Source organism: Neophocaena asiaeorientalis, unplaced genomic scaffold, assembly GCF_003031525.2.
Source record: "Neophocaena asiaeorientalis asiaeorientalis breed wild unplaced genomic scaffold, Neophocaena_asiaeorientalis_V1.1 scaffold812, whole genome shotgun sequence".
In the NCBI taxonomy this organism is placed as follows: domain Eukaryota; kingdom Metazoa; phylum Chordata; class Mammalia; order Artiodactyla; family Phocoenidae; genus Neophocaena; species Neophocaena asiaeorientalis.
In genome coordinates, this window is record NW_020172176.1 from 648,669 (window position 1) to 671,799 (window position 23,131).

The following is a 23,131-nucleotide window of genomic DNA, read 5'->3' on the forward strand; positions in this document are numbered from 1 at the left end:
ATTCTGTGTATTTTAAACAGATGCTGTCTAATTTGGGGGCACTAATTAGGAGCCCAGATCATTCTTTGGGGGGTGGGGGGCAAGGAATAGAGACTTTATTTGGAAAGCCAGCAGACTTAAGAAGATGGTGAACTTGTGTCCAAAGAACCATCTTACCCGGTTTTGGCAAGCCCAGGTCATTCAAATGGTGATATTTGATGGAACTGGGATACTTATTTGGGAATGAGCAATAAGTGGGGCTTTATAGTTTCAACACTGTACGCACAGAATTTACCATGCGTTTTTGGTCAGGTTGACGTAGTCTTACGAGAATTCCATGGCTTCTAGCAGCCCTGGGAAACTGCTGGTTTATTGCTAACAGTAAGTAAAGCTGACCCCTCTTGAAACCAGTTTTAAAATATGTGTTTGAATATTCACCTTAGCTGTTGGAAACCTTCAAGCCTTTTTTGAGAACATAAAACATCTCTTTTTGAACAGAACCTTCTAACCTGCTGTGTAAATGTGATGTGCTCAGAAACAGGATACCACAGATGGCAGCACTCTTTGGGACATGACAGTTGACACAGGTGACACTGTAAGGTTCAAGATTTTGAAAAGGGGCCCTTGGAAACATCCCAGATGAGATAGCTCAATGGGAACCTACCAGATGGAATTTATGAGCCTCTGTCCTAAACAGATGTTTTCCAGCTGTGACAAGAAAATGCACCCAAATGCTTCTAATGGACAGATCTCTGCGCGCACACACTCACTCACTCCCTCCTACAGACATGGAGCTTTTTAAGAATTGAAAATATCTGGGTTGCTTAAAAACATCCGTTGCTTAAAATTAAAATTAAAATTTCGAGTGTCAGTCACTGCTGGTCCATCCTTTATTTGAAATACTAGGAACGTTGGCGGTAATTTTGTATTTAACACTTTATTTTTTTAATTTTATCGGAGTATAGTTGATTTACAATGTTGTGTTAGTTTCAGGTGTACAGCAAAGTGAGCCAGTTATACATACACATGTATCCATTCTTTTTCACATTCCTTAACCATATAGGTTATTACAGAATAGTGAGTAGATTTCCCTGTGCTACACAGTAGGTCCTTTTTGGTTATCCGTTCTGCGTATAGTAGTGTATGTATTTTAATCCCAAGTTCCTAATGTAGTTGGTGAGCAAACTTAAGGAAAACTCTACCTCTTGTCAGAATAGCCCAATCTGTCAGCATCTAATCTCCCCATCATCTGTGAGAGTCTTTGAGACTAGTGAATTAATTTCAGTTTCCACCAAGTCAATTCTGGGTTACTGCCTGGATGGAAGTTGTTTAGTTAGTAGCTTCCGTTTGTACAAAATCTCAAGAGCACCAGTAAGGTGGCCTCTGACTTCTTGAGCTTTTGACATTCAGCCACCAGAGGCTGCTCTGAGGTCATTATCCTCCTTTCACTCTGGGTCCAAATCCCAATGGGGCCACCTGTAAGGACAGATTTGGCCTCCATTGCTTTGAATCGCCCTCGCTCAGCGCAGTTCCCTGGTGGTCAGCTGCTGGAGTATTGATTAATGACAGTGAAGAGGAGGAACTGAGGAAGACAAAAACTCTACTGTTTTGCCTTTCTCTCTATTTTTAAACTCTTCATCTTGTTCTCTTTCGTTTAAGTAAAAGAGAACTGGGCAAGGCTTTCCTACTGGCACTTGCTAATTTTTCATCAGTTTTTTCCTCTGGTACTGTCTCTTCAAAGAAGATTTCTGAAGTTTTTTTTTTTAAACTTTATTCCACAATACATACTTCCACATGGTTTCTATTCTCCCACATTTTACCAACATTGTATAGTTGCTTTCATGCTGTTCCCTCTGTTTTATTTTTTAAATCTCTTTCTCCTTTAAGTCTTTTTCTTTATCTAACAAAGCAAACCAAAAATTAAACAAAGGAGTATCTGTAGTTAAGGACGAAGGATTAAAAATGCTTTCGGTGCCCGTAATGTATTTGGTATTTAATCTTGGACAGCTAAGCACTGATTTCAATTGTTAATTGAAGAATGAAACTAGTTTCTTCATGTGAAATTGCTTTCAGCCTTCTTGAGCAAAGGCACGATTGTGGTAGACACCCATCAGCCCACGGAAAGCAACTGGTTTTATGTTATTGTTGCATGTCACCCTAATTAGTATACTTCCATGAGAGTAAGTTACTACATAAGGATGTAAAGTTTTACAGCCCTGACAAATACCAAATTAATAGTTCTGTGGCAGGCAAAGTCATCAGTGTATAGATGATCTGGAGAATTTCAACACTGCAATTCTTTAATTCTAGACCTTTTTTTTGGCAAGATTCCACGTCTGATTGAAAAGGGTGTCATTTAAGTATACGTCTTCTTACATGTGCTTCCTTTTCTGTAGATTACAGAAGAAAACCAATTGAACTTGAAGGAAAATGAATACGTATTTTATTAATTTCTATTTTTAGTAACAGATGAAAGTTTCAAGATTTCTTTTGCTCTGAAAAGAAATTCTTGAGGTACCAGGAAGCATTCCTGAGTGTTTGGTGCCATTATATTCGTAGAAATGTTTGCTGTTTCCCCTCAAGTGTAATCATAATGGTAGAGATCCCCACCTAGTAAGTTCATGAGTAAAGTAGGATACCTAGTCGCTTATATTTTCAGGTAGAATAGTGACAGCCACAATACGCAAATTGGGTCCTATTTCACTAAATGCTTCCGCAAAGGTGGAACGCCAGCGAAAGTGCTAGACTCCCTCTCTGTGGCAGGTTCCGCTTTTTGTCTTGCCTCAACTCAGGAGAGGACCAGAAGTCTTTTGCAGATGAGTAAAGCCTTATTAAACCATCATGATTTAATGTGGCATACTTTCCTCTCGATTTGCGTGCCTGACAATCGATTTCCTGAATATCACATTTAAGCTGAGCCGCGGAAGAAAAAGAGACCCACTGAAGTAGCATTAGGTCAGCTCTGTGGGATGCATTAGCGGCCTGTCTGAACAAAGACGAGGGACTTAGGCACAGAAGGTCATCACGTGGCCCTGGGCCCTGGGCGCCTTGCAAATGCATAGCGTGACTCATTATTAAACGTGCCGAGAACAGACAAATTCCAGGCAAGTGAAACATCCACTTAATCAACTGCAGTTAGGTGGGTCGTGTGATATTTGTCTTACTGGTTTTTCCTTAAGGAACTCCCACGCCATCTCCAGCCCCTCCTGAACACCACATGTCAAAGGCACAGAGCAGCTGTATTAAGATAAAATTGTGAACATTAAAGACAGGCACTTAAATGAGTATAACCCTCAGGCCAGGTAGACTTCACTAAATGGCACAGGCTTTAAAATACCAGCGCTCAATTAAAAAAAAAAATGTATCCATAGCAACCTCTTTGTCAAGGGAATAGTTACCTGAAAAGATACACATCTTTTCAGAGAAACAGGGAGAAATAAAACCATATTAGTTAACCGTGGATGGTATTACTTGGGTTTAAATTAGGGGCATGATTCAGGAGGAGAAGGGGCTTTTGAGAAAGTTTTACAACGTATGTGCTTATTTCCAGTAGAATGTGTTTTCGTGCCTCCTTTATCACCAAAGGGTTCTTACATATGGGATTTTTTTATTCAAATGCCATGAAATAACTTCGGGTTTCAGATATTTAAGAAGCAATAGCAGACCCCCTCTTCTTCCTGGCCATAGCATGCCTACCATTTTTTAGAAGGAGCCTTCGTTAGCATACACGATGGGTATTAGCCTGAGGTTTTTGCTGAATCTGGATCTTTGGTGGTCATTTCACGGGTATTTGTTACCAGAAAGGACACAAGATCATGTAAACGTCCACAGTCTTTCTATTGTGAGGTGACCTGACTTAAGTCGTCCTGTTTCCAAGAGGCTCTCTCTGATGGAGTGGCCTTTATTCGGTCGCGTTGTATGACGTAGGCTGCGAGGAAAAGTCAGGAGTAGACGCGCAGGCTCAGCGGCCATGGCTCACGGGCCCAACCGCTCCGCGGCATGTGGGATCTTCCCGGACCGGGGCACGAACCCGCGTCCCCTGCATCGGCAGGCGGACTCTCAACCACTGCGCCACCAGGGAAGCCCGGGAGTGGGGCTTTTGATCATGTCTGATGACAGACTGAGGTATGGTAAAGGGGTGCTGTGGAACTGAGAGCCTGCAAACTTCACCTTTTCCCATCTCCTGGGTAAGGAGTGTCCGGAAGGAAAAACTTCTCCTGTACTCTCTTAGGTTTATTCATTGGGGCCTGCGAATTAAACTAGCAAAAGCCAGATTAACAGGATAAATGGCACACACAGTGTTAACAACATTTACGTGCACTGGAGTTCACAGAAAAGGAATAAAACTGAAAGAAGCAGTTAGACTCGAGGGCTTATGTACGCTTTTCACAAAGAAAGGACGGTTTGGGCTTCAAGGAACAGTAAAACGTGAGGAAGTGACTAGGAGAGATATGGAGGGACTCCTAGAAGATAAGGGCTATTTTCGTGCACTGTGTTTCTGCACACTCATCTTGGTGTTAACACTCTGTCTTCCATGATAAGAGTCACTCTCGTCTCCCTGGTGAAAGGGGTGGGGTAGCAGAGACCTTGCACAGAGGGAAATTCATGCCGATTTTAGACAGATAAGAGGAGGACGGAGAACTCTGCCTACATCTCTTGGTTCTCAGTTGCCTTCAGCCCAAAATAATCCTGATGCCAAAGTGGTATATTTGGGGGTGGCCTATTCTGATGTGCTTCAGACGGTAAACACATCAGGCTTGGAGCTTGCAGTAGCCGATGTCATTCAGGCCTGGCTTTGTACGTAGCAATGCACTCACGCAAGGCCCCGAGCTTGGTTTAATGATTTGTGGCTGCCTTCCGATAAAACTTTATATATGGACACTGAATGTGGATTTCATATACTTTTCACATGACAGGAAACAGAATTCTTTGGATTTTCTTTTCAACCGTTTGAAAATGTTAAAAACCATCCTCAGCTGGTAGACCATCCAATAACAGGTGGTGGGTAGGATTTGGCCAGAGGGCGGGAGTTTGGAGAAGGGGGCTGATCTGGAGAAGTGGTTCCCAAAGCAGCACCATCGGCCCCAGCTGGGAACTAGGCAGAAATGCAAATTTCCAGGCCGCACCCCAGACTTCGCTGAATCAGAAACTCTGAGGCGGGGCCCTGTAATTGTGTTTTAACGATCGCTCGAGGAGATTCTGATGCCTGTTTGAATTTGAGAACCACTGTTCTAGACAGACCTCTGGTTCCCCACTGCTCATTCTAATTCCCTAGGGGAGCTCTTTAACAATCTCTCCGCCCAAGCCCAGCCCAGATCCATTAAATCAGACTCTCTGGGGGTAGGACCCAGTCACCAATATCTTTTTTTTTTTAATTGAAGTATAGTTGATTTACAATGTTGTGTTAATTACCACTGTACAGCAAAGTGATTCAGTTAAACATATATATGCATATATATACATTCTTTTTTTTATATTCTTTTCCCTTATGGTTTATCATAGGGTACTGAATATAGTTCCCTGTGCTATACAGTAGGACCTTGTTGTTTATCCATTCTCTATATGAAAGCTTACATCTGGGCTTCCCTGGTGGCACGGTGGTTGGGAGTCCGCCTGCCGATGCAGGGGACACGGGTTCGTGCCCCAGTCCGGGAAGATCCCACATGCCGCGGAGCGGCTGGGCCCATGAGCCATGGCCGCTGAGCCTGCGCGTCCGGAGCCTGTGCTCCGCAACGGGAGAGGCCGCAACAGCGAGAGGCCCGCGTACAGCAAAGAAAAAAAAAAAAAAAAAAAAAAAAGCTTACATCTGCTAATCCCAACCTCCCACTCCGTCCCTCCTCCACCCCCCTCCCCCTTGGCAACCACCAGTCTGTTCTCTATGTCCCTGATTCTGTTTCTGTTTCTTAGATAGGTTCGTTTGTGTTGTATTTTAGATTCTACGTGTAAGTGGTATCATATGGTACTTGTATGTTCATAGCAGCACTGTTCACAATAGCCAAGACAAGGCAACAACCTAAATGTCCATCGACAGATGAGTGGATGAAGAAGAGGTGGTGCATATATATATACAGTGGAGTATTACTCAGCCATAAAAAAGAATGAAATAATGCCATTTGCAGCAACATGGATGCAACTAGAGATTATCATACTAGGTGAAGTAAGCCAGAAAGAGAAAGACGAGTACCAGTATCTTTTAAATCTCCTCCAGGTGATTTCAGTGGGCAGACAAGACAACTCATGCTTTCGTTGTACAAGTAAAGGACACCGAAACACAGAGAGTTTGACTTGCCTGAGATACGCAACAAAAAAAAATAGGCATGGCATGGTCCAGTTAGGCTTTTTTAGACACATGAGCCTTAAAATACTACATTTGGTGACGGAATATATTTGCCAGCAGCTTCAGGGGTCATGTTGTCTTTTATTAGTGGCACTGATTAATTTAAAAACACATCTGGAAACATGCCCTCAATAAAATGAACACTGGTTTTAGAAACTATAATTGGAAGAAATAAGGTGCAGAGGTGCAGGACAGGCCCATGTGCAAGCACTTTGGGGCTGAAGCCAGACCTCCAAGATTTGGAGAGAGGACAGAACACTGAGAGCGTCTGAAGGTCGTTGTCTACCCTGGAGCTACTTGCCCGTGTATCTGAGCAACTGTTTCCTAGTCCATATCTGGAGCACACAAATAAGTTACAGTCTTGAATGTCGTTAATAACAGTGAGAAACCAACATTTGCACACTTGTGATGGGTTTTCTGACTCTGAAGGACTCCTGTGCCTTGGGTGTTTTTAAAGGGAACTTTTTTTTTTTTTTTTTGCGGTACGCGGGCCTCTCACTGTTGTGGCCTCTCCCGTTGCGGAGCACAGGCTCCGTACGCACAGGCTCAGCGGCCATGGCTCACGGGCCCAGCCGCTCCGCGGCATGTGGGATCTTCCCGGACCGGGGCACGAACCCGCGTCCCCTGCATCGGCAGGCGGACTCTCGACCACTGCGCCACCAGGGAAGCCCTAAAAGGAACTTTTTTTTAATTGAAGTATAGTTGCTTTACAATGTTGTGTTAGTTTCAGATATACAGCAAAGTAATTCAGGTATATAATCTTTTCCAGATTATTTTCCATTAGAGGTTATTACAAGATATTGAATAGTGTTCCCTGTGTCATACACTAAATCCTTGTTGCTTATCTAGTTCATATATAGTAGTGTGTATCTGTTAATCCCATACTCCTCTCCTCATTTATCCCTCCCCTCCCTTTCCCCTTAGGTAACCATAAGTTCCTTTTCTATGTCTGTGAGTCTATTTCTGTTTTGTATATGGGTTCATTTGTATTATTTTTTAGATTCCACATATAAGTGATATCATATCATATTTGTTTTTCTCTGTCTGTCTTACATCACTTAGGATGATCATCTCTAGGTCCATCCATGTTGCTGCCTATGGGATTGTTTCATTCCTTTTCATGACTGAGTAATATTCCACTGTATATATATGTACCACCTCTTCTTCATCCATTCATCTGCTGATGGGCACTTAGGTTGCTTCCATGTCTTCACTGTTGTAAGTAGTGCTGCTGTGAACACTGGGGTGCATGTATCTTTTTGAATTAGAGTTTTTGTCTTTTCTGGATGTATGACCGGGGTGGGATTGCTGGATCATATGGTAGCTCTATTTTTAGGTTTCTGAGGAACCTGCATATCGTTTTCCATAGTGGCTGCACCAATTTACATTCCCACCAACAGTGTAGGAGGCTTTTAAAGGGAACTTTCAAATGATGAATGCTTTGTTCTGATTTCCTCAGCAAAGCCTTCAGCACATCTGTGCATTCCATGGACAGAAGAACACAGGCTGTGTACCCAAAATACAGCCGGAGACAGTGAGGCCCGGTAGAAACCGAGCCTCACGGTGATTCCAAGTGCAGTCGTACAAACTGACCGTTGGGTGTTTTCATTGTTTCGGCAGTCACCTCATCGTAATACAGGCCACGATTTGTGGGCGATTGCTATGTGCTGCCTTCTCATAGTTCTGTGATTCAGAGCAGGTGTTCAGGGGCTAGTCAGCCTGAGTACATAAGCCGGGATCTGCGGCCTCTTAGCTTTGTGACCTTGGGGAGACACTTTGTCTCTCTGTGCCTCAGTTTTCTCTCAGAAAGTGGGGATGGTGATATGAGTGCCTGTTCTCGGGGCAAAGGAGAATTCAGCGTGCTCACAAGCACTTGGCATGTAGTAAACACTCGGTAAAAGTTAAATAACATTAACTGTAAACAAATCACAATAACTTTGAGGGAGAATAAGCAGATGGGCCATATTCACAGTTACTAAGTGTCAGAGTTGATAGTTGGACTGAGGCTGTTTTCAGAATCAGTGCTCTTAGCCAGTGTGCTATACTGTGTTGCTTGGGATTAAGAAACCAAGTACTTATGGGCAGTGGTTTTTTCCATGTGTAGCATAAACGTTTTGGCTTCCTTCATATATCCCTGGACCTGCTTTCTTTCTGGACCATCTTCCACTGCCTCCAGACTCCCCCTCCCACAGGAGACTGAGGCAGAGAGGTGGCCCCTCCTTCCAACAGCTCCCCTGACTGCATTCCCATCTCAGTCAATGGGGACTTCATTTTTCCAGCAGTTCCAGCAAAGAACTTGGAAGTTATCCTAATCTCCCCTGTTTATCTGATACATTCACTCTGTCTGCAGATCACACTGGCTCTATCTTTACAATCACCATCGAGAATCTAGCCAGGTCTCCCCACCTCCACTGTTATACCTTCCACCACCATCGCTTACCTGGGTGACCACAAGAGCCTCGTCAGCGACTTTCCTTGTGTCTAACAGGCTGCTGTCCTCCCAGCAGTCACACTGAACTCTAGAAAAAGTCACTCCTCGGCTCCAAATCGTCCTCGGCTCCAAATCGTCCACGCCTCCCCGTCTTGCTCCACGGGAAACCCAAAGCTCTTCCCGTAATCTGCTAGACCCGACATGACCTACAAACACTGCCCCCCAACACACACACACACACACACACACACACACACACACACGCATTCAGACACATTCCTGAGACCCCAGCTCCTACTGCTGTCATCCTTACTTTGCCCTGACCTCAGAGCTTCTGCAGTCGCTGTTCCCTCTGCCTGGATGGCTCTGCCCCATCCATCGTCAAGGATGAAAGTCATGCTTCCTCTCCCTTCCTTAGAATTTTTTTTTTTAATAGTGAAAACTTTTCTATTTAGAGTTAGTCAGCTGGACTCAGTTTAGATGACCCCAATTTGGTTGGCAACATCCAAAGCGTCATAGTCAGGAGCCAGTCGAACATACGCCTCTTCTCTCCATCAGGCCTGATCGGGGCGTTGACCTTAGCCACGTCAATGTCATAGAGCTTCTTCACAGCCTGTTTAATTTGGTGCCTGTTGGCCTTGACATCCACAGTGAACACCGGTGTGTTGCTGTCTTCTATTTTCTTCATGGCTGACTTGGTGGTGAGGGGGAACTTGATGATGGCATAGTGGTCAAGCTTGTTTCCCCTAGGGGCGCTCTTCGGAGGATATTTGGGCTGCCTCCTGAGCCGCAGTGTTTTGGGCCGTCGGAAGGCGGGTGACGTCCGGATCTTCTTTTTTTTTGTGGCCGTGGACGCCTTTCAACACTGCTTTCTTGGCCTTCAAAGCCTTTGCTTTGGCTTCGGCTTTGGGAGGGGCAGGGACTTGCTTCTTCGCCTTCGGCGCCATCTTTGTGAAAAGGGCCTTTATCCTTCCTTAGAGCTTTGCTCAAATATCACCCTCTAAAATATCAACTTCCCAACCCCACCAGTACTCCCTGCCCTTTTACCTCTCTCACCATCAGACCCACTTTACATTTATTTGTTGACTGATCTCTGGCTCCCTTCACTGACAGGCATGCTCAGGCAGCCTTCAGCCTGTCTGCACCTGTCTGCCTGCCCCTCCACCGCCTGGAACACCGCCTGACACGTAATAGTCACTCAATAAATAGTTGCTGGATGAGTGATTGGCCGTTCGAGCATAAGGAAGGCGTACCAGTGCATGTTTTGTTAGCACAAGGTTAATGCGTGCAAGCCCTCAGCCTCTTTTTCTTTTTCTTTTTTTTAACATCTTTATTGGAGTATAATTGCTTTACAATGGTGTGTTAGTTTCTGCTTTATCTTTTTCTTATAGGAGGCGCCTGTCCTTACACTTGAGACCTTTGGATGCCCTGAGAGTGATGAAAGTCAATTCACAGAGATCTACAGATACTATGTGTTGTTAATGAAATCAATGGTTAAAGCATTAATGTACAAATTAGCTTTGAGTGGGGAAAAAGCAAACACTTCATGGACTGCATTCCTAACTGTGGAAATGAATCACAGGAATGTATTCCATCGGGAAATCCGTTGGGGACTTTTGAATGGAGAAGGGAAACCTCATTCACAGTCCTAAAGAAATAGCCCTAAAATCTACATCCTGCCCTTCGTGGCACAAACAGCGACACTTTTTTCGATGAGGAATCTCCTATCAATAGACATATATATTTTTTTTACTCCCCAACTACAAATGATCAGGTGAACACAGTCTAAATTTAGAGAACCATTCAAGGTAAATACAGATCATGAAAGCGCTTCAGTTTTCACACGTGATGGTAAGCTCCTAGCTTATCTCGAAGGTGCAGTGTGATGCTTTGGGAGGTGGGTCTGGACTAGGTGGCAGCACCGTGCTGGAAAGAGCACCGGTTTGGGCGTCAGAGAGATGTGTTCCAATTTCCCATATACAAACCATAAACTGGCCTTATCTTCAAGAGGACCTGGTGCGTCACTGGACCATGACAGATACAGGACCCTTTCGTTTCCTCCCTTCTTACTCAGCATAAGTACCTCCTGGTGGGTTTTATTGGATGAAATAGCATGTATCTCCAGTGCACGTATCCACTTTTTAATTTAAGGTTTAACTAAGACCTCTTAGTGTGTGGTGTATCAGCTTGTTTTAAGTTCCTTTAGTTGGGTTAGATTAGTTTGCCCAGTCGAAGGTAAGTATCACCAATTGGTTAGTTTCTAAAGATGACCGTAACAGAATGATCTCTTCCCCACATAGATATAGTTTAGGAGAAATATCAGTAGGTCTTTCTTTTTTAAAAAAATTCTTTTTATTTTATTTATTTTTGGCTGCGCGCGGGCTTTCTCTAGTTGCGGCGAGCTGGGGCCGCTCTTCGTTGCGGTGCGCGGGCCTCTCACTGCGGTGGCTTCTTTTGTTGTGGAGCACGGGCTCTAGCCGTGCGGGCTTCAGTAGTTGTGGCGCACAGGCTCAGTAGTTGTGGCTCATGGGCTCTAGAGCGCAGGCTTAGGAGTTGTGGCGCACGGGCTTAGTGGCTCCGCGACATGTGGGATCTTCCCGGACCAGGGCTCGAACCTGTGTCCCCTGCATCGGCAAGCGGATTCTTCACCACGGCACCACCAGGGAAGCCCCTCAGTAGGTCTTTCTGATACAACATAGATAATGCTACGAAGAAGAGCATAATTATCTTGTTCATCGTATGATGTTTTTTGAATCACTCCCATTAAGATGATTTCAAATAGTGACACTTTATAAAATAGGCAATATAAGTCCTTCCTTTTGTAAATTAGTGAGTTAAAGGAGAAGTACAATGAAGCCTCGTTTGAATGCAGTTCTCAGACATTTAGAACTCTTTAATAAATATGGAGAAAGCTAAGGCACTAGTGTTCACCGTCTGCTTTTGTTTCCTTACCACAACTCAATATGTTTAGCTTGCATCAGGGGACTAGTGTAGGAAAGCCTCCCTCAGCACGTGTGACTTTTCATAGTGGTTTCCAGCAGAGGAGAAGCTCATCATGAGCTGCCTAGTCCTAAGGAAATAAGGGCAAATATTATTTCCTTGGCTTTTTAAAAAAAGAGTAAAACATACCCCTGATCTGTGTCTAGCAAAGGAAAGAGACATGTAAACCATGATCCTTAAGTAGTTTTTATCTTTACCTTCTTAAAGCCATCTTAAAGCAAGTATTGATATTACATGTGAAGTGGGAGAGGGTTTTCATCAATCAGCAAGAAATACAGCAATTCCAGCGATCATTTTGTGCATCTGAGAAGTTCCAATCTAAAGGATAAAGTATTGTCTGTTTACAGGCAAGGAGCTCAAGTCCTGTTCAAAGCTTCTTTTGATTAAAATTTCTGTTCACCTTCTGTCCATGTAATTATCAGTGAAGCAGCCTGATTTGCTTGTTTCTAACATATACACACTGAGCTCTGATTCGCAAAAGTTAATTCTTTTTCATCTTTAAGTCTAATTTAAAAATCAGCTTCGGGCATTAAAATGTTAAAGGTTTGAGAGACTAATCCTTTCCATATATGATAAAAGTAAGAAATCATTTTCATATATAAGAAAAGTCAGAGCGATAAAAGAATAAGGATAAAGAGTAAAGTAGTAATAATATGAAGAACAGTAACCAGCTATTCCTAGCCATACTTAAGCTCCCCGCCGCAAAGAGGATTTAAATCAAGAATGATTCCAATTAGGAGTAAGAAGAAAATGGGGTTTTGGATTAGTCTAATGAATTATTAAGACATCTGGGTTGTAGAATCTTCATTCCTGGAGATCTAGAAGAAGGTTTGTTGAAAACAGTTTGGATTAGGACTCATATATGTGTTACTCGCTACGCATGGCAAATCAGTCATAAACTCTGAGTATGTTAAATCTGTGGTGGGAGAGAGAAGAAATGCCAATCAGATCATATGTGCATGAGGTGGTGACATTGCACTTGGGGTTCAGAATGGGCCATCAGGCGTGTAACTTCTCTAAAGCTTCACTCTGACTCTTTGGTCAACTATGGGCTAGATAGTCATAAAATATTGCTAGTTTACAGGAGGTGAATTTGAGGACAGGAAATTGAGTTAATAACCAGCGAATATCTTTTTGTTTCTTTTGAATTAGTTTAATTTTTTTAAATTTATTTTATTTATTTTTGTCTGCATTGGGTCTTCATTGCTGCACGCGGGCTTTCTCTAGTTGAGGCGAGCGGAGGCTACTCTTTGTTGCGGTGCACGGGCTTCTCATTGCGGTGGCTTCTCTTGTTGCGGAGCACGGGATCTAGGCATGCAGGCTTCAGTAGTTGCAGCACACAGGCTCAGTAGTTGTGGCTCACGGGCTCTAGAGCCCAGGCTCAGTAGTTGTGGTGCACGGGCTAAGTTGCTCCGCGGCATGTGGGATCTTCCCAGACCAGGGCTCGAACCCGTGTCCCCTGCATTGGCAGGTGGATTCTCAACCACTGCGCCACCAGGGAAGCCCCTAGTTAATTTTTATCAAAGTAATACGTGTTCAAAGTACAGATATACTAAAGACATGTAATGAGAAATAGCTTTTCCTACCCCATCCCACTCCATTCTAGGAGTAATCACTTTCAACTTGTAAAGTTTCCTCTGGTATGTACTTTCATATTTTCCATAATGTGCTTTTACTACTATTTCTTGGTTTATGAACTTTAGACATTATCTTTAACATCCTCCATATATCAAAAAGGAATTACCTCTCTTACACATCCCCACCCCACTTCCTCTTGATATAATCATTTCAGTTAGGAATTGTGTTCATCTGGTAACACAGATTCCAAAACATTAGCTCAAACAAATTAGCAGTTTATTTTTCTCACGAAACATGAAGTTAAGGGCTCATTAGCACACTCCAAGATGTCATCAGCAATCTAAGATCCTTCTACCTTTCCTTTTTTCCAGGTTTACCATGTATTGCATCCTCATGGCGACAGAATTGTCCCACTACATCAGGCATTGCAATCGTATTCCTGGTGAGGAAGCCTGGGAAGGGCAAAGGGCGTACAGTCTGTGTCTCCTTTAAAGGGCTTTCCCAGGAGGCTTACACAGCAGCTTCTATTAAAATTCCATAGGTCATAATAGTTTCACATGACCACCCATACCTGCAGGGGAGGCTGGGAAATGTTCTTCAGCTGAACACATTCCTGCCCCCAAATAAACACCCGTAGTCTCTGCCACGGTACTGTGCTATGCTATGCTTCCTTTTTTGTGCATTCTTTTGTTTTTCCTGGAGTTAATAATGGCCTCACCTTTTGCTTATATTTATGTATATCTGTTCATTCTCAAATGTGATCTATCAGTATCATTTTGTTCCCTGGTGACCTACCTCCAGGAGTCCTCCATCCTCCTGGTACAAATTAGCCTCGGGCCTTTCTAAGACTGCTGCATCTGTCCTCTTGGATTTTATTGTGTTTGTGTTTCTCTGTTTTCTGAGTCCCATTGTCTTATCTTTCTTGGTTAATTCCCTCCTTTTGCTAAAACACATCTTTGAGTGGATTCCAATGAAAGAATACATGGGATGCAAAAATGTTGAGTCTTTGTATGAAAATAATTGCATTTTATCCTGGTATTTGATAAATCGTATGAGTTGGTATGCAATTATCAGTTAGAGATCTTTCTTTCTTTGTTTTTTGCGGTTCGCGGGCCTCTCACTGTTGTGGCCTCTCCCGTTGCGGAGCACAGGCTCCGGACGCGCATGCTCAGCGGCCATGGCTCACGGGCCCAGCCGCTCCGCGGCACGTGGGATCTTCCCGGACCGGGGCACGAACCCGTGTCCCCTGCATCGGCAGGCGGACTCTCAACCACTGCGCCACCAGGGAAGCCCGAGATCATATTTTATCTCAAAACTTTATAGCTCCTACCTTCTAGTGTTGTAGTTGATAAGTGTATAATAAATCTATTAGCAAAGTTTCATTATTTAGAAAGAAGAGGACCTTCTACTAGTGGAGGTTTTAAAATATTATTACTATTATTCACAACAATTCAGTGAACATTTTTCATTGACTGATTGACCATATCCTCTGTGCTACTTGTTAGAAGGGACATACAGCAGTCCCTTGGCTAGGCTATAGTACAGTGATTCAATCAAACTCCAGTCTAGGTGTTGCTGTGAAGGTATTCTGTAGATGTGGTTAACATCTATAATCGGTTGACTTTAAGTAAAGGAGATCATCTTTGATAGCGTTGGTGGGTTTGTCCATTCAGCTGAAAAGCAAAACTGAGCTTTCCCTGAGGAAGAAGAAATTTTGCCTGATAACAATAGAATGAGCTCCTATCCACCTGCCCTATGGATGTCAGACGTACCAGTACTCATAATCACATGTCAAGTTCTTGTAATACATTTCAATATATATGTTAAATATGCCATTGGTTCTGATTCTCTAAAGCAGCCAGACTGATAAAGGTCTCAATGACCTCAGAATCTAGAGAAGCGGTTCATAAGAGAAGTAAAAGATAAATTATTATAATAATTTTTCTCTTATAAATTTAAATGTAAGATTATAGTAAAGAAAAGTAGATGATTCAGGAATTGAAGCTCTTGAGAAGTAAGATATTATTAAGTTGACGTGAAGCAGAAGGTTCAATTGGGAGTGTAGAGAATTTTTGAAAGTAGGGGAATTACACAAAAGCCTTTGCTAAACTCGTGCATAAACCTTTATCAGATCATTAAGAGGAAAATAACGAAGGATTGCCATAGTTAATCACCAAAAACTAAACAACGTCAAAATATTTCACCTCTAAAAGCATAGAATCATTAAGTGGTAAGTTATAGTTAAAATTTCAGATAACATGATTGTTTTAGCTCCTTAATTTTCACGTGATGAAATGTCAAGCTCAATTTATTTAAAATTGAGCCCTGACGACTAGTCAGCCCTGTCCTGTCTGAAAGTCTGCCCTTTAGGATATATTCTCCTAAAAGTTTCCTCATGGTGTGTCTATTTGTTCTGTTTCTATATCCACAGATTTCTTCCCTTCTTTCCAGAGTCTGTCATCCAAATTCATACAGTAAGCAATAGTTGCAAAAAACTTCCCCATGTATGATTTCATTTGTCTTAGTCCATTTGAGCTGCTGTAACAAAGTACCATAGACTGGGTGGCTTATAAACAACAGAAATATATTTCTCACAGTTCTAGAGGCCAGGGGTTCCAAGATCAAGGTTCTGACAGATTCTGGGTGTGGTGAAAGCCTACTTCCTGCTGCAGACGGCCGTCCTCTTTCTGTGTCCTCAGGTAGCAGAAGGGGCAAGAGAGCTCTCTGGGGTCTCTTTTACAAGGGCACTAATCCCATGCATGGGGGCTCCACCCTCATGACCTGATCACCTCCCAAAGATACCACCTTCTAATACCATCGTATTGGGAGTTAGGATTTCAACATATGAATTTGGGGAGGGACGCAAATATTCAGTCCCTAATTTGCCCAACTGTCCCCTGAAAAACCTTGGGCTTAGAGATGTCATTTGGTTTACGTGACATCTATCAGCCAGTTTTGTGGCCACATTAACATCAAAAATGGACTCCAAATCGTATTTGCAACCCATGCTTGTGGTATGCCACATTGCTTTGGTTAACCAACTGAACGAAACTCACTGAATGAGTACTTGTACTCAGTGAGTAGAAACTTGTTTCTTTTTTATGACATCCTATAAGAACTATAGGTGGGATTTTCTTTCTTTTCTTTTTGTTTTTCCTAAGTAGGGACTCATGTCCTTGTCCACTTAAATCACCTACACTAATCACCTCAGATTTTCCATGGCTGCCATAAGCATAAAGCAGCTGGATTTCTGGAACTTCTGAGGGAGAATAAAATGTCTTTTTATAGCCCCTCAAGACTGTGCCGTTGCAGCAGGCATTTTCCAGGTGGCTGGGTAGGCACCTTCAGCTTGGTTTTCATTGACTTTTGATGATATGTCCTGATACATATTTCAGTAAACTATAGGAATAGTCAACCATTTTTTATGTACACATAATCCCATATGCTTTGACCTAACAGAACACTGAAAGAGGTAGCACAGGTACTGTTAATTGTCCTCTCAGGTGTCATCCCAGTGTCCATCCGTGTCCAGTAGGGCCTGTCCAAGACCACTGGCCCGGGAACGCATGTTATGTTTGCTGTGGAGGTCTGTTTATAACCAAACCTGCACTTAACTACACAGGATCATCACCTCGGCTGCTGTCTTAGGAAAGATTTTCCAAGACTACCACATCCCTTCAGCTGCCGTTTGCAAATGCTGTTAATCACAGCCCAGGGAACAGAACATCTGAACCTTTGGTGAAGCACGTTTCTTTACTTGCTTCAGTTTACTTGCTTACACTGTTCCCAGTAAGTGGATCTAATCCTTCCTTAACGGACAACCCCTAAAGGGCCGTTTATTGAATTAGAAATGTTGAAAAACTATGGTTATTTGTAAATGAAAAAGTAGACTTCATTTATTTACGTTGTTCCCTTTTCTTAAGAGTTTTTTTTAAATTAATTAATTGATTGATTTTTGGCTGCGTTGGGTCTTCGTTGCTGTGCATGGGCTTTCTCTAGTTGCGGCGAGCGGGGGCTACTCTTTTGTTGCTGTGCGCAGGCTTCTTATTGCGGTGGCTTGTCTTTTTGCGGAGCATGGGCTCTAGGCACACGGGCTTCAGTAGTTGTGGCTCACGGGCTTTAGACCGCAGGCTTAGTAGTTGTGGCGCACGGGCTTAGTTGCTCCGCGGCATGTGGGATCTTCCCAGACCAGGGCTCGAACCCATGTCCCCTGCGTTGGCAGGCGGATTCTTAACCACTGCGCCACCAGGGAAGCCCCTTCTTAAGAGTTTTAGGAATCATTTCTGGAGACAGCATATTTTACGACAAAAAGCAGAGTAATTCTCATCCCAAACATATAAGTTTAATTCCTAGTACAGCAATTGATAACTCTCAGACCTTGGGTTCTTTGCCTCAACGATCCTGTGTGTTCACGCTTAGCCTGATAGTGGTGATGTCTATGTTTTGGTATTTTGGTGCAGATGAAATGGTGCATATTTGCAATGTGCCTGGCAGAATGCTTGGCTTATACTCATAGGTAGTAGATATGAGTAGATACTCATAAGTAGTGTTTGTTAATAACCCCACCGTAGGCATTCCTGTCCTTATGCATAATGAGAAGATGGGAGAGAGAACCAACAATCCATCACTGTATCTCTTACCAGTGGAACTGCCCTTTCATGCACCTCCCGGAGATTATCATATACGTATTCCTCCTAGAGATCTTGTCATCTGTAGCTGATAAGATGTCTATTATGTACATGCAGAAGTGTGTGATGCCTTCATATGAAAACGTAGAAAATAGACTGTGTCACAAATACGTCCATGAAGGTAAGGTTCTGTTTTAGGAGGCTGGTCTCTTCTCTTGCACTGTGACCTTGGATGTGGGAGTGTTAGGATAAAGATGGCATTATGCTTATTGTTGTCATAAATACAGAATAGATATTAAATTATGGTAAAAGTGTAACTTTAATAGTTGAATTTCCCAAGAGAGTCTTTTCCCTTCCGTAACATGGCATTGGCCGCAGTCACATTGGTGTCCCTTTTCCCAGGGAAGCATTTCGTTCTCTTTCCGCACACGTTTGTTGACTGCCTCCTGCGCTGTGGGAGCGTGGGTATGATGAAGGTGGCTGGGTTACAAAGATGAATAGGATACCATTCTTGCCCTCGAGAGTTTTATAGTTTGCTAAGAGAGACAAATTGAAGAATAGAAGGTTACGGTGCAACCTAGACGTGAAACAGCAGAGCTGTATCACGGTTTGCTCAAGCTGTTGCTTACCATCTCCTGGCCCAGCACAGCTCTTCCCACCTCTGTGTTTAAGGTCCTTACTGCGGGAAACAAGGGACTGTTAACACTATGGAAATTGGCAAAGGCTGCAACAAATCTTGGCTTTTTTTTTTTTTTTTTTGAGAGCTGGTTGTGAAACATTTACCAGCACATCACTCAGTGTCTATAAACTGTAGAGAGGAGAGGAGGGATTACTTTGTCTTGGGGCGTTTGGGGAAGCCACAAAAGAGTGGTGACATTTTGACCTTGTAGGATGGGGTGGGAACGGGCCAAAGGAGAAGAAAGATGGATGAAACTTTGACAGGGCCCAGAGATTGCAGGAGGAAATCCCAGGTCATATTTGCCTTGGAGGTGATGACAGCTGAAGGCAAATGCAGTCGTGAGAAGCTTCTGTTGAAGGTGATAAATAGATATGCCTTGGGATTTAACTCCGGTGATGTTTAATGGTAGCAGCCCTGGGTAGTTTCCTGTGTCCTGGGGCTGAGGGCATACCTAGGTCAGGAATAGGTACAGTATTTCTTGAAGTGAATCAGCGTCCTTTGGCACTGGGATAAAATGCAGATTCCCAGGCGCCTCCTCAGACCTACTGATCAGATTCCCTTGGAGTAAGAGGCCCAGGGATTGGTATTTTTCACAATGTCCTCAGAGGTTTCTTTGCACAGTTAAGTTTGAGAACCAGTATTTCAAAGGTGGGTACATCAGTGGTTCTCAATTGGGTATGATTTTGCCCTTGGTGTTGTCTGGAGACATTATGGATTGTCGTGACTATGGAAGGGCCCCTGGCATCTGGTGGGCCGAGGCCAGGGATGCTGCTAAACACCCCGCAGTGCGCAGCACAGTGCCAACCACAGAGAATGATCTCACCCCAAATGTCAGTAGTGCTGAGGTTGAGAAACCCTGGTCTAGGTCATAATCAAGGGCTCTGTAGTAAATACAAGAGCAGGACTGAGGTCAGCTTGTGTCACTAGGTGGTCCCTTAACTTGCTAAGGTAGCGTGGGGGGGGGGGCGGCTGGAACGGGGCTGCAGACCTCCAGGTCCAGATACTGGGCTGCCAAGTTTTCACAGCACTGGGCACAGCTGACATCTATTGAACCCATACAGCTGACACACCTGAAGCTGCCCATTCATTATTTGCTAAGTTGGGTTTTTTTCCCCTCTCTGATACCAAAATGTTTTCTTTCTTGAATTAATCTCACAAAATTTTGGCCACTTCTTTGGGAAAAAACTATATCACTGGTGCTACACAAAGTAGTCTTTGCTCGGCTTGCACTTTTTGCCACCCAAAAGGCAGGTTCCCACTGAGATCATATTGTTGGTTAAGAGTTGAAAAGAGTTACTGTTTACAGTAAACTAAGAAAGCCAACTTTGGAAATGTTTTTTTTTTTTTTTTTTTTTTGGTTGGGTCTTCGTTGCTGCGTGCGGGTTTTCTCTAGTTGGGATGGCCGGGGCTCAGGGGCTTAGTTGCTCCGCGGCATGTGGGACCTTCCCGGACCAGGGCTCGAACCCGTGTCCCCTGCATTGGCAGGCGGATTCTTAACCACTGCGCCGCCAGGGAAGCCCTGGAAATGCTTTTTAAGTGTGGGTTTAAGTTTGCTAAGAAGCCAGCTAGCTCTCCTCCCATCCAGCTGAGAGGATGTCCGGTTCGTCCCTTTTAATAAGTTCACCAGATCAACCTTGTAGGTAAGGTGAACCTTAGTGAAAGGTAGACACACTTCTTTAAAATTTTTTTCTTCTTAACCAAACACCAGTGCCTGTTTTTCTAATAACAGTTTTATTTAAAATTGTGCCTCGGGCCGTCACTAGTTAGAGATACTTGTTCATTTGCCGTGTTTCAGCAGGTTTGTGTGCACGTTCCCATGAAGATTTGTGCTTCTTAGATGGCTATACAGTTCATCTGTATGGAAGTGAGGTGGGTGACACCCTCCTCCCCTGAGTGCTGGTTTCAGTTCAGGTGTTCTGAGTAACAATTTGGTTTCCTCCCCAGTGTTTGGGGCAAGATACCCTTTTGAAAATCCGTCTGATCCCTGAGTGTGCACTTTTCTGGCTGAAATCATTCTGCCCCTTCCAAATGCTTGCGTGCTTTTAGGGAGCTCTTAAAAGGCCAGGCCTTAAGCTAGTTAAGCTTTGAGCAGACCCAGAGCTGTGAGATAAGAATAGAACGCATCTTTTACTTCGGGAGCTCAGCTCGGAGACTGTTTCCAGCTGCCTCCAGTCCTTGAAATCCTGAAAGCTCTCGAATCCTCGCGGAGACAGCCCCTCCGGCTCCCAGGGCCCACCCCCTCCTCCTGATTGGCGAGACTCCTCCGGGGCCCCAGCCAGCCACCTACGACGTCTCTGAGACCCGATTTGAAATAAGAGCCAGGCGGTCCTCGCTTCCCTGCGCCCGACTTTTCATAGGCTAGGAAGCAAAGCTTGAGAAACTTGACGTTGTCTTGGGCAGAGTGCGTGTAGCAACAGATCAAAGAAAAAGAGGAAGAAAACGTGCTCCCAGCTGCCGGGGGATCTCGCTGAGTTGCTTTTGTCTTGCGGGCTTCTGTTGGGTTTGGTGTTTCCCCCTGGAAGACCGCTGCGTGGGCTTCGAGGCGGCTCGCTCCCTGCCGGATGGGTGATGGAAGTCTAAACATGAGGCAGGTGAGCTCCGGGGGGCTGCACGGGTGGGTGGAGAGGGAGGGCGCCGCTTGGGACCCCTGGGAAGTGACTGCGGATGAGCAGATGCCTGGCCGAGTCCTTCCATTTGGCGGAAAGACGGGGCTGCATTTTCCTAAAGGAACCCAAGAAGCAGATTTCCTGAGGTTCCCCCCACCTCTCTCCATGGGAATTGGTGATGTCAGGCAGTCATTGTAAAGGGCTTAAGAGCGGTTCTTAGAATATGTAAATCAATTCCAGTTTGCAGCGGCTGGAAGTTATTGTTCAGGATCTATCTCGAGCTCTGAGCCTCTCTCCTAGGCTTTGGGTGAGAATAAAGACAACTGAATATCCTGAAAAAGAATTACACGGGGCCTCGTATCTCATTTTGGCTTCCCATCCTGAGCACTTACTGTGTTTATGGCTGAGAAGACGGAACCAGCCCGAAATTAGCACAGACAGTCCTTCCAGAAAAATGCAGATTTGTTTTTATGTTCTAGCAGTTTTGAAACTGTTATTGCTTCTGGACGTGCGAAGACAGCCCTGAAAGTAGTGAGCTGAGAAACGGCTCGGGGATGACTTCCATGAGTCTTTGAAAAGGCTTCTAAACCAGCAGCTTCTTCTGTGGCTGCGGGGCATGGTGATACAATTCCTTATCAGCCCAGGCGAAGGTTTATAGCTTTGCCAGTAAGAAAAGAAAAAAGTGAGTGTACCAAGCCAAGAAAAGGGTGTGATTTATAACTCAACCAAAGTTCTAGAAGAATCTTATGTCAATATTTCAGTATCAAGATCAGTACTCGTATAAAGGGCTGAAAGGCTGGAAAAACATGCTAGTAGGCTGACAAGGGCAGAGAATTCCAAGAGGAGCCATACTGCCCTTGCCAGCTCTTAGTAAATGTGGGTGGGAAAAGTTAGCATCCATATTACCACCAGACAAGCTCTGCACTTTCTTCTTCTAAGTGGGTTGGGTGCTGGCCACCCTGTGCGATTTGGGCAAAGTGATTTGCATAGGAAGCAAACTGCGTTTAGGGGCTGGGGCGAGGGGGTTAGAACTTTCTGTCCGTTTCCTGCAGCCTGGGGAGGTGAAGCAGAGCTCTCACCGTAGGCTCAGGTTTTGAAAAGACCCTCTGCCTCTGGCCCCCTCACCTGCTCGCTAAGCAAGTGTGCTTGGCAAGTGGCAGTGAGCACAGAAAAGCACGCTTATACCGGCAAGTGCTGTGTGTGTGTGTGTGTGTGTGTTTCCAGTCAATTGCTCTTGCCTTGCTGGAGACTGGGCCCCTGATCAGTTTCAAGTTCTGCAAACTTATTGGTCTGACCCCATTCTTTTTACGAGCAATCCGATGGGATGGGGAAAAGAAGCCAGAAGCCTAAATGGAAAGGATTTAGCAAAAGGAAAAAGAGGAACGCAAAACATTTTTGACAAAGGTCCTTGGCTGGAACAAAGAAAGTCATTTGATCCAGCGCGGAGCCACCTGTCCTCTCGGTGGTGTCTGAGCTCACTTTTCAGAATCTCTGTTCCCACACGATTCCTCTGGAATGGAGGCACTCCCTGTGCCTGATGCCAGAGGCGTGCTGTCCCGAGCTTGGCATGATTTTTCTCATGCCTGGCTCCTTCTGGCATTCATGTGAATTGGAATTCAGCCCGGTAGTGAAGTTTTAAGGGTACACATGGAATAACTCCTTAGTCATTTAATGAATGGGCAGCTTTTCTTTTTTTTTAATATAAATTTATTTACTTATTTATTTTTGGCTGTGTTGGGTCTTCGTTGCTGCGTGCGGGCTTTCTCTAGTTGCAGCGAGCAGGGGCTACTCTTCGTTGCAGATTAGCAGGCGGATTCTTAACCCCTGCGCTACCAGGGAACTCCCAGCAGCTTTTCATCCCACAACTCTGTATGTCCAATAAGTTTTTGGCCT

The 23,131-nt window shown here is 44.2% G+C and overlaps 1 protein-coding gene and 1 pseudogene across 1 annotated transcript in view; one reads left to right on the plus strand and one right to left on the minus strand.

Annotated features, from left to right (window-relative positions):
- Positions 1-23,131, plus strand: part of MID1 (midline 1) — a 633,735-nt gene that overhangs the window by 430,584 nt on the left and 180,020 nt on the right. The window lies entirely within an intron of this gene.
- On the minus strand, positions 9,224-9,694 carry LOC112407644 (60S ribosomal protein L23a pseudogene; annotated as a pseudogene).